We start from the raw sequence: 12,905 nt of genomic DNA on the forward strand, positions 1-12,905 counted from the left end.
GATCGTGCCTTTCCCGTAGAGAGTGAACTTCATATTGCTCATGTTCTTTTCATTTCTTAAGGTTCCAATGAACTAGGGAGAAATCCTCCTGTTCGAACGACACAGGGGAGCAATCCTCCCATTCCCATGACACGATGGGGGAAATCCCCTCATCCCCACAACACAGGAGAGCAGTTATCATGTTCCCATAGAAGAAGGGGGTAATTCTCCCATATCCACAACACCCCCTCAAAGTATTATGGTCACTTCCTTTGATTGGAGTCGACTGGTAGGATATCGTCTTCCTCCTTATGTGCCCTTCCAAATCATAGTACAGACTTATAATATGGCCATACCTAGCACAGTCATATATGAAGGTGCATCTATTAGTATTATATCCTCAACTACTTGGAAATCTTTCGGTTCTCCGCATATTGTGCCTATTACCCAAAATATATTGGCTTGTAACAGAGGACCCAGTCAACCGTTAGGGATCCTTCCTCAATTTCCTATTACTTTGGGAGGAAAGATTGTATATATCAATGTGATGGTATTCCAAGTCCATTTGGATTTAAATTTACTCCTTGGGCATGACTATGTTTATGACATGGGAACTCTTGTCTCTTCACTATTTCGTTGGTCCTAATTTGACTCCAAAACAACCAAATTCCCTAAATGTTCCTTATATGTAAGTGGTATCTCCCCAACTAGAGGTTAATTATGTGGAAACCTATACCATGCCCTTACCTACTATTGAAGAGGAGGCTCTCATTGTATGCTCAACTTCTTTTGACCAAGATCTAGTAGGTGATTTGGTGATTCATTTAGTAGGGGAATTGGAGCCTCATCTTTCTCTTGGATTCCTTGATATGTATCCTTTCTAGAACATTGTTCTCCCATCTGATGAGAACTTATTAGAAACTATGGTCTCTTACAGGCAATGATCAAGGAATGAGGCACCATGAGGATAGTTCTTTTACTGTGTCAACCTCATTAAAAAATGAAACAGATTCCTACGAGCATAGTTTCCACTATGTTTCAAGTTCGCATAAACATGAAACAACCCCGGAGCAAAGTTCCTTTTCTTGTGTCAAGCTCCTAAAAAATAAAACAAGGTGTCATGAGAAAAGTTCCTTTCTTGTGTCAATCTCATTAACAAATGAAACAAGGCACCCCTTGAGCATAGTTCTTTTGTTGTGTGAAACTCGTTAAAAAATGAAATAGATCCCCTTCCAATTCGAGTCTTTGATAAGATCTCGCAAATTCCTAGTCGAGTCTTTCACTTGATCTCGTAAATGAACCTTCATTCCATACACATGTTAGTAACTAGTATTCTACATAGGTGGTCCAGGTGGATATTGGTGTCCACCCTCCTATTCCACTTAGACCCCCTAGTCAGTTTCATATGTTTCCTTAATTGTAGCACAATTTACTATTTTTGGTAGTTTTTCAGGTCTTGAACTTCCAGAGCCGTTTTGAGGCCCTAAATGACGTTTTTTTTTTTGGCAAAATAGCAATGGTAATTGTAGCAGAAATTGCATCAACCACTGTATTCCTCAGAGAGATGTTTCCAACAAGGTATCATATGCATCAAACAGAGATAATATGACCAAGTTACGAACTCGGGAAGTTGGTTGCCCAACTAACCCCAATGGGGCCCATAAACTCTTGGTGTTACATCTCCTCGGGTTAGGGTTTTGGTTGTTTAGGGTTTTCTCTTATTGTTCAATAATAAAAAGGCCCTTGAGCCTCATTGTAACTCAGTTCAGAGGTATGTAGCCACCACATCTCTTCTCGGAGATAAGCTACCATCGCCCAAGCTAGTCTTATTTACATTCTGTTTGTAAGCATACTTCAAAATTTGATATTAATGAAATGAAGTGTTATTTCTGCTACATCTCTGTATTTATGATTATATTTGTAAATTGTTGCATTCATATTTAAATCTGTATCAGTGGTCTCAAAGTGGTCTGCTCTTTCTCTATTTTTCTTTGCATGTCCCCAATGAGGTCGAGATATAAGGAGTTAGGGCTTGAACTGGTCGAACCTTTGCAAGACCACCCTCGCAAATCCTGACGACCTCCCATGGCAGATGAAAAGAAAAATGAGGGGGAAGGAGATCCTATCAAAATATTTCTCAAAGAAGCCCTCGAGCGATAAAGGAATGCGATGATGGAAAACTTTGCCCAGATCCTTCAGCGGCTACCCAGGGGCGACGCATCTACTTCCAGCAACTACTCTAGAAGCGCCACACCCTTTAAGGTATAAGTTAACTTTGACATTCCCATATTTGAGGGTCAGATAGATGCGGATGTCATAGATAAATGGTTAAATATGCTAGAAGGATATTTTTTTGTTCATGATTTTTCTAGCTGGGAATATATCACTTTTGCATTTCTCAAATTTTCCCCCCACGTCAAGGACTAGTGGGAAACCTACTGTGAGTAGAAGGATGAAAGTACGACCTCATTGTTTTCAGCCACACCCACTTGGAATTCATTCCGGGATGCCATCAAATAGAAATAGATCCCCTTCCAATTTGAGTCTTTGATAAGATCTCGCAAATTCCCAGTCGAGTCTTTCACTTGATCTCGTAAATGAACCTTCATTCCATACACATGTTAGTAACTAGTATTCTACATAGGTGGTCCAGGTGGATATTGGTGTCCATCCGCCTATTCCACTTAGACCCCCTAGTCAGTTTCATATGTTTCCTTAATTGTAACACAATTTACTATTTTTGGTAGTTTTTCAGGTCCTGAACTTCCAGAGCCGTTTTGAGGCCCTAAATGACGTTTTTTTTTTGGCAAAATAGAAATGGTAATTGTAGCAGAAATTGCATCAACAATTGTATTCCTCAGAGAGATGTTTCCAACAAGGTATCATATGCGTCAAACAGAGATAATATGACCAAGTTACGACCTCAGGAAGTTGGTTGCCCAACTAACCCCAACAGGGTCCATAAACTCTTGGTGTTACATCTCCTCGGGTTAGAGTTTTGGTTGTTTAGGCTTTTCTCTTATTGTTCAATAATAAAAAGGCTCTTGAGCCTCATTGTAACTCAGTTCAGAGGCATGTGGCCACCACATCTCTTCTCGGAGATAAGCTACCATCGCCCGAGCTAGTCTTATTTACATTCTGTTTGTAAGCATACTTCAAAATTTGATATTAATGAAATGAAGTGTTATTTCTGCTACATCTCTGTATTTATGATTATATTTGTAAATTGTTGCCTTCATATTTAAATCTGTATCAGTGGTATCAGAGTGGTCTGCTCTTTCTCTATTTTTCTTTGCATGTCCCCAACGAGGTCGGGATATAAGGAGTTAGGGCTTGAACTGGTCGAACCTTTGCAGGACCACCCTCGCAAATCCTAACGACCTCCCATGGCAGATGAAAAGAAAGATGAGGGGGAAGGAGATCCTATCAAAATATTTCTCAAAGAAGCCCTTGAACAATAAAGGAATGCGATGATGGAAAACTTTGCCCAGATCCTTCAGCGGCTACCCAGGGGCGACGCATCTACTTCCAGCAATTACTCTAGAAGCGCCACACCCTTTAAGGTATAAGTTAACTTTGACATTCCCATATTTGAGGTTCAGATAGATCGGATGTCATAGATAAATGGTTAAATATGCTAGAAGGATATTTTTTTGTTCATGATTTTTCCAGCCGGGAATATATCACTTTTGCATTTCTCAAATTTTCCCTCCACGTCAAGGACTGGTGGGAAACCTACTGTGAGCAGAAGGATGAAAGTACGACCTCATTGTTTTCAGCCGCACCCACTTGGAATTCATTCCAGGATGCCATCAAGGAGTAGTACTACCCTGCCAAAATCTATGAGGATAAATGCATAAAGTGGACCATGCTACGGTAGGGAAGGAACCAAGACGTGCCGGATTTTACCAATATTTTTCATACCCTTCACACAAGGTTGGGCATCAAGGATTTTGAGCAACATTTGGTACTCAAATACCGTGGCTGCTTGAACAGGGACATCCAAGACGAGATGGAGTTCTTGAACATCTCCTCGCTCGGCATGACGTACCGATACGCCCTTATGATTGAGCAGAAGTTTAAACAGAAGAAGCGAGACTTTGGATCCATGAATCCGAAGTAATGAAAAGACGCCCCCAAACCACAAAATAAGGGAACAAGCTAAGACGGGATGACCCAAGACAACTCATTGAAGCCACAAGAAAAGAACACCACCACGAAATCAAAGGACACAGGAAAGTGGTGTGAGTTCCATAAGAGCCCCACTCACAACACGAGTGTCGGGCCAAGCAATTGCTGATGGTCGAGTTGAAGGCTTCTGACTCAGATGTATGTTCCGACTCTGAGTCAGAACCGAACAAGAGGAATGACAAATGCAAGCAGATTATTGATGCGGAGCCCATCGCCACTGTTGCCATCGGCAAGATCCAGAAGGATGAGCCCAAATGTCTAGAGGAAGGGAAACGTCTCTTCCACTCACATATGTGGGTGAAGGGTTCACCACTGCAATTAATTTTCGACAGTGGGAGCCAAAAGAACCTCATTTCAGCAGAGGTCGTGAAGCATTTGGGCCTACCGACTACACCACACCTGCAACCATACAATATCGGGTGCCTTCACCAAGGATGAGATCTCCGAGTTAGCCAATAGTGCCACCTCTACAGCATCAAGCCCTTCATAGATGAGGTATTGTGTGATGTTGCTCCTCTTGACATTTGTGATGTATTATTAGGACAACCATACTTGTGGAAATGACATTTTGTATATGAGTGTAGACCTCACTCTATGATAATTTCTTTGGGTAATTCATTATAGAGGATACCGGAGGTAGCCCCACCTACTGCCACCTCTTTGATCTCTGCTAAGAAATGCAGTATTATCTTCTCCCAGACTAGGAAATTCATTTTCTTTCTAGTTCTCTCTCAAAATAAGGGGAAGATCATAGCCATATCCATGACCCCCGGGAAGGGTTCCTCCACGCAGCAGAAGCAGGTGGATATGGTCATGAAAGGGACATCTTCTCCTCACGCATAGGGGTACCGTTGCACTGTTAGGTCAAGCATTCGTTCGATTTGACTCCCGGAGCACCTCTACCCAACGGGTCGATATATCACCGCTCCATTGTGGAAAATGCCAAGTACAAGCAGTGACATGATCAACATCAGGTGTCACACAAGTTTCAGGTGGGCGACAAAGTTTGGTTGCATTTGCAGAAAGAATGCCTTACTAGAGCCCATTGGAAGCTCAAACCACTCTGATATGGCCCTTACACCATTACCAAAGATGTGGGAGACAATGCTTTGGAGCACAACATTTTCCAATTCCTTGGCTTGAACCCGATATTCAATGTGGACCGCCTTTGACCATACTTTCCACCATTGTTGGACACATATGACATTGCAAAATATGTTAGGTAAACTTGACTCGGGATAGAGTCAAAGTTCACCGGGTTAAAACCATGATGTTATGGGCACATAATATAGTGTACCCATGCCATTATGGTTTGTGGTATTGCATGTAATGGAGCCTATAAAAAGCTGGAAGAACTTCATTGTAATGTAGGCATGGAGGTGAACAATGAAGGCTCACTTGGCCGAATTGGCCAGGGTTTTGGCCAATGCTAATGAGATTTCATTGGGTTGGGTTTTTCCTCGGAGTTGGGGTTTTCCCAGATAAATATTTGTGTTTGTGGTTTATAATTTCTCTCGGTAAAAAATAGTTTTTTGGCCAAGGCTAATGAATTTTCATTAAGTTGGGTTTTTCCCTCGAGTTGGGGTTTTCCCAGATAAATATTTGTGTTTATCGTTTATGATTTCTCTTGGTAAATAATTTATCTTTCTACAGTAAATTCCTAACAATTAATATCAGATCAATCACAATGAGGAGGATATGTGTACGTGGATTAATTAATTGATGAACCATGTACTCGAAAAGAATGCCTAGATAATTGGCGGTTACAGCGGCTGGTGACCCATGTAATCCAATAGATGGGTTCTTTTTATATGGACATTGATGTCATAGTAGAAATACAACAACAAGGGTAAACAAAATATATATATATATATATATATATATATATATATATATATTATAATGAAGTTAATTATTGCATGTAAATGGGCATATGGATAAGACCTGGTAAGGCATGCGTACCCCTGGGTAAATCCCTGGTAAAGTCTGGATTAGACCTAGTTGAAGGGGAGGATGTCATATTAACAATACGCTGGGTAAGAAACAGGAGTTGGGGAGGTTATACAGTGACAGCGAAAGTGCCATACATCACGAGAAGAACTCTGCATTTCATTCCAAGACTAAACATATACAACTCAAGTACCATTTCATATGATCAGTGTTGGAAGATGGATAGTTGAAGCTGGACAAGATACACACTAGCCAGAATCCCGCAGACATGTTAACAAAAGTTGTAACTAGGGAGAAACTGAGGTTCTTCTCGGTTCCAATTGGTCTTCAAGTATGATGATGAAGATGAGAAACAACTAGGTTCAAAGTGAAGTCATTGTCCAACAATAAAGCAATGGTGGAGTTGCTATAATCAATCTCCAAGTCAGAGATTGTTGGGTGTGGAGCCTGATTATCTTCTTTATTCAGAGGTATCGCCGCATGGGACCGCAGTTCGTAATGTGGCAGCAATGCTGCCCGTAGATGTGCACTGCTAGGGGGGTCCTGTAAATTGCCTTGTAAAATGTTGTAATTTCATAGTCAATTTGGGCCGTTCGTTAGGCGGAAATCTTACGCTAGAAGTTATGTTTAGTTTAGGGATTTTTTCCCTAGAAGGAAACCCATCGCTATATATGAGGGAATTTTATTTCGGCTATGTAGATCTCTATTCTGAGCGAGGAAGAGAGAGGAGATTGAGAGCGAAGAGGGAATTACAACGGATCTGTTGTAGGTTGTATCTCTTCATTTTGTTGGATAATATAAAGGGAAGGACTGGCTGTTTCTCCATGGATGTAGCCCAAATTGGGTGAACCACATATATTTGTGTCTCTCTTGTTTTATGTGTTTTCTATGTTTATATTTCTGCAATATATTTATGTGTTCCATTGCTCTGTAATATATAATTTTCTAACAAAACAACTCACACCAACAGAGCTCAACGCGAACTGCATGGAACAGGCCACAACTAATCAGATCATGGAAACATAGATCAAGAATACTTGACAACAGAGGATACAACTATATCAAGTTGTCAAAGCAGGCCAACTCCTTCACCAAGGCAAGTGGTTCATCAGGGACCAAGTTCAATAGAAATTTCCTCACCTCATGGAGGCTCTGTGTGCAATGGGGACCATTGCTTCCTAAGGGGGGAGGAATAAACTAGGTGGATATTGGTGGCCACCCATCTATCCCACGTAGACCCCCGAGTTAGTTTCATCTATTTCCTTAATTGTAGCACAATTTACTATTTTTGGTAGTTTTTCGAGCCCTGAACTTTCGGAGTCGTTTTGAGGCCCTAAACGACATTTTTTTGGCAAAATGGTAATGGTGATTGCTTTAGAAATTGTGTCAGCAGTTGTAGTCCTCGGAGAGATGTTTCCAACGAGGTATCATACACGTCAAATGGAGATAATATGACCAAGTTACGACCCTGTGAAGTTGGCTGCGCAACTAACCCCAACGGGGCCCATAAACTCTTGGTGTTACATCTCCTTGGGTTAGGGCTTTGGTTGTTTAGGGTTTTCTCTTACTATTCAATAATAAAAAGGACCTTGAGCATCATTGTAACTCAGTTCAAAGGCATGTAGCCACCACATCTATTCTTAGAGATAAGCTAACATTACCTGAGCTAGCCTATTTCCATTATGTTGTAAGCATACTTCAGTATTTGATATTAATGAAATGAAGTGTTACTTCTACCACATCTCTGTATTTGTGGTTATATCTGTAATTTGTTGTGTTCATGTTTAAATCCGGATCATTAGGTGAGTGAAATGAAGCTTAGGGGGCATGTGCCTAGAATTAGGTCATTATGCTGGGGTATGCAAACTTATTTCAAGCATAGTTTTTATTTGTTTCAAGCTTGTTTAAAAATGAAACCACTCTCAAGCATAGTTTTTTTGATGTTTCAAATCTGTGAAAAAATGAAACCATATTCAAGTATTCTCAAGCATAGTTTCCACGTGTTTCAAGCTTGTGTAAAAATGAAACCATTTTCATCCTAACTCTTGTTATTTCCATTTTTATTAGTCTGTTTATACCAGATAAGCCTTGGTTTCAAGCTTGTGTAAAAATGAAACCATTTTCATCCTAACTCTTGTTATTTCCATTTTTATTAGTCTGTTTATACCAGATAAGCCTTGGTTTTCTCATTCCATCGTCACCATTTTCTTGGCCAATCATAATCTTTCACTTGGTTGTTTTACCCTTTCCTGAGGAACCGCTGTGATGAGTGGTCTTATTAGCTTACCTCTTGACCTCTACGTGTTTTAAGCAGTTTCATCATGACCGGAACCAGTTGCTACCCATTTTATACCACTTGTTCCTTTAGGAGGAATCTTCTTTTAGCTCTTTTCATACTCCCAAAACATGAAAATATTTTTTAGCACTTGTCTTTCCGAACTCGTTAAAGTAAAAGAAAAGACTCCTACTCAGTATATGTTTAACCCTTTTCCGCACTGAGATAGACTATTTATGAAAAATGAATACCTTAGTTGAACATGGATAAGAGGTTCTCTTGAGTATTGTTTTCTGCCTTTTCAGACTCAAGAGACAATTTTATGAAAATGAAACTTTGTAGTTTTCTTTTTCGCTTCTTTTTCAAACTCTCTAAACATGAAAACGGAGTTGAGTTATACCTTCGTTGGACTCGTAAAATCATCAAACAATGTTGGACTCATCGAACATTATGATATCTAACCACTCTTTCTCAGGGTTCATTAAATATACTCATAAGGATTCATCTGAAGGATGGACTTATAGATCAAGCATATGTTATCCTCCTCAAGCTTGTAAAAAATAAAGAGGTACTGACAAGAAATGGTTGGGGAAATTGGGAAAACAGAGTACTTCACATATTAATGGCAGTGAGTCACTCTTGAACATGACACTCTTCCAATTCATCTTCGTGGTTGCTGGGCTGGGAAAATTTCTTGCCTTTTTGGTTCATCACACCATGTTAAAATCCTCTGCATTCAATTTTGAATCAATGTTGCCAACTCTATTAAGTGTCGTCGATATGTTCAAAAGAGTTCATTTAGTTACCATCTACTACAATACTCCTAAGCCTTCATTCATGTTTTTCGTTCCTGAACCAGTTTTACGTCATTCTTCCATCTCAAACGTTGACACCCGTTTCATGTCATTAATGAGGGATACGTTAAAGCCCTCTTGCGATAGGTCACTTTCTGTCGACATCAGCACATTATCCAAGAAGTTGACATAGAAACTCCCTTTGATACCTTGGAGCTTGCATACATCAATTAAAAGTTTCCTCGCTTTTGGCGACATATCTTCATCATTGGACTTTGACTAGAAGATTTTGTGTGGTGTTCGACTTTATCTCATCTATTCACACGACATAGATTGTACTATAGTACCTTGAGAGACATTAACATCATCGATGGTTCCTCTCGCATCTGTTAATGACTTACATCATTGGCCGGTAATCATATGGTGTCTACCATGTTCAACTCTAGATCATTTATTCACTTGGTTAGATTCATACATCAAACGATTGAACGAATGAGATAGAAGACCCCAGATCTAGTTTCATCCATTCGGGTTGCGTTTCAAGATTAACACAAGATCACACAAGTATGATGGCTATGATCATATAGAATATTATCCAAGCATGGGTCCACACTTTGTCATCAGTGGACAAGACTTCTTGATCATCTTACATGTAATATTCACTTATATGTTGAGCATGGGTATGCCCCCCTCTGCAATGATATCATGATGAAAATTTACTGTAATAGATGATGATCTCAACCAATTTTTCTTGATATGGACTTTTCACAAGGTAAAGCACTTCACTCATCAACTATTTCCTCTGACTTTGTACTTATGGGGCAATACGTTACAGACCATTTTGTCACATCAACACAATAGGCCTGCAAATTGGATCAATCAACATCCTGGAACACTTTGTCATAACCCCTTCACAAAACCCTAAGCATCACTTTTCCAAAAAGTCTATGAGTTTCTCGGAAAATTAGCTCAAAAACATTGTTTTTAAGCCCCAACGCACCTTTCCTCATTAGTTGTTGGCATTATGATACAAATGTTGTCCTTGATGGCAACTCAGGTAGATGATAGTTCACAGTGCAACAGGTTAACAACAAAAGATTACAGATCAGACTCCAGAGATTGAAGAAAGAGAGTGGTTTAAGAAGTATACGCTATTTCACTTTGTCCAAGTAGCATATACATGTGGGTTAACAGAACAAAAGGAGCGTATACGTATGCATGCATTTTCATGGAAGGAAAAGCGCGTATGGGATGTAAAATCAAGGTTTTGGTCTGAGGTATTGGTCCGAGGTATTGGTCCTAAGTGGTTTTGGTCTGAGGTATTGGTCCTAAGTGGTTTTGGTTCGAGGTATTGAGAAAGACCTAAAACTATATAAGGAGGAAAAGATCAAAGGGATAAGTGTGCAAGTAATGAATATCTTATGAAGAGTTAGATCAAAAGAAAATATGCTTGTCATGGTTTTCTGATGCTTTACATGATCTAAACTAAGGATGCACCGAAGTGGATGATGATGGATGAGATCTAATGTTGGATCAGGATCATAAGACCTGAAATGAATTATCATTATGTGGTTTGATCATGGATAGTCTAGATCTGAATACTAATGCATGTTTTATTATGTAAATGTTATGATCTGGGTATGACTGAAGTCTAGAATAGCTGTGAAGTTTTAAGTTAGTATTTGCAGATCTGTACGCTAGTTTGCTTTGATAAAAGCACGTATACACGCTAGTTCAGCACATAGAAGTAGCGTATACATTATGAAATATGATGTTTGAAGTTGCAGTTGGTTCTAGTTGTTGTTGCAGAGTTCTAGGTTCTGCTCTGTGTTCTGGTGACAGTGTTCTAAATGTTCAGATTGATTGATTGTGATTTGCTTCAGTGATGGTGGGTTTTCAATGATTGGTTGTAAAGCAGTGCGGATTGATTTTGAGCTTCAATGTTGTTGATGGGTTTAGTATGAAAATTGGATGAAACAAGGCCTTCAGATTGTGGTGTTGTGTTCCAGGAGTATTTAGTCTAAAAATTTATGAAACGTGGTCCCTAGAGGAAGAGAGAAGGTCGTAGCCTTCTGTAGGCCGACACCTATGTACTGGTAAACATATCGGCCAGTACAAGAGCCAGGGGGTTGGAGATCCCCTCTAGTAGCAGCTAGAAAAGGAGTGAAGGTTGGAGCCTTCTATAGGCCAGCGACTACTTACTAGTAAACGGGTTGGCTAGTATAAGAGCTCGGGGGTTGTAGCTCCCTTCCAGTAGAAGATGGACAATGAGAGAAGGTTGTAGCCTTCTGCAAGTGGGTGCTTGCATACTGGTATGAGTCTGCACTAGTACAAGATTGTAAACAGTTTTTTCTTATATTAAAAGGAGACAACAGCAAGTGCTTTTTGTCACGCATTAGGTTTCCGCCTTAAATCTTGGTGTTCATGTGTGTTGCTTATGTGTGATGGTTTATTTTGTTATTACTGCACATGGTTACTATTTATATGGTTAATGAAGTACCGATGCACTGATTAAATATCAACATATGATGAATTAACTGAATCATAAGTTTGTTGGATATACATTGGTTGCTTTAAAGACAGTTGCGTGTACACACGAGTTACCTTCATTGAAGTAGCATATATAAATTTGAGTATGAAATGAAAAATTTATTGATTTGACTAATACTGATTCACACCCCCTCTCAATATTATTTCCAACAATTGGTATCAGAGCAAGTCCTTTGGCAGAAGCTTGATCGCTTGAAGGAGATCCGTAGAAACAATGGGAAAGAAGCTAAAGAAGAAAGCACCTCAGAAAAAGAAGACATCTCAAAGGAACAGTGACAGCAAGAGAGACAATGGGTTGTTAGGTGGAAGCAAGTATTCATATTTAGAATCACCTCAGATTGAAGATGAACAAGCAAAAGAAGTATCAGGTACAAATTTTTGGTCTTCTGGTGATACTTTTCTCTGTTCATGCAATGTTGAAGATATTGAAAGTGATAGTGAAAGAAATATAGAGGCAGAAGTTAAAATACTCATAGATAAAATTAGAGATCAACAATATCTATTTAACAAAAGAGAGTGTGCCTTCAAAGGAGAAGTTACCAGATTAAAATCTTAGTTGGAGAAGGGAAATAAAGTAAGGAAGCAGTACAAGGAAAAAGGAGATCAATGTCAAAAGTTGCAGGATGAAGTGACATCATTAAGAAATGAAGTAAATGGAAAGAGCACAACAATAAAGAGACTTAAATATAGATCCAGTTACTATGAAAGTCTTGAAGCTAAGATCCCCTCTCTAAAATAAGATCTTGAAAAATCAAATAAGCAAAATGAAGAACTACCTCAAGCAGATGAAGAACAAGAAAATTAGATTCTCAAATTAAGGCAACAAGTGGAAGAAGGAAGAAAGGCTGAAGAAATCATGAAGAAGCAATATCTTGAAAAGGAAGAACAATATCAGGTTGAGGTAAATATATTAAAAGGTAAATTAGAATAAAAGGATAAACTGTTACGATTTCAAGATAGTACTAAGATTTTGGATAATATTCTTAGTAGTCAAAGGTCTCCTACCATCAAAACTGGTATTGGTTTTCATGAATTTGTTGAAGGAGAATCTAACTGTCAAGATGAAACAAGGAACTCTAATGCAAAATATGAAATTCTCAACAAGGAGATGAGAAGTCAACCCCATCAACAACCAAGGAAAGAAAGTCTTCAAAGAAAATCATTTA

Source organism: Pinus tabuliformis, chromosome 6 (assembly GCF_031772625.1).
Source record: "Pinus tabuliformis cultivar Carrire ecotype Pingquan chromosome 6, CPIR1, whole genome shotgun sequence".
Lineage (NCBI taxonomy): Eukaryota > Viridiplantae > Streptophyta > Pinopsida > Pinales > Pinaceae > Pinus > Pinus tabuliformis.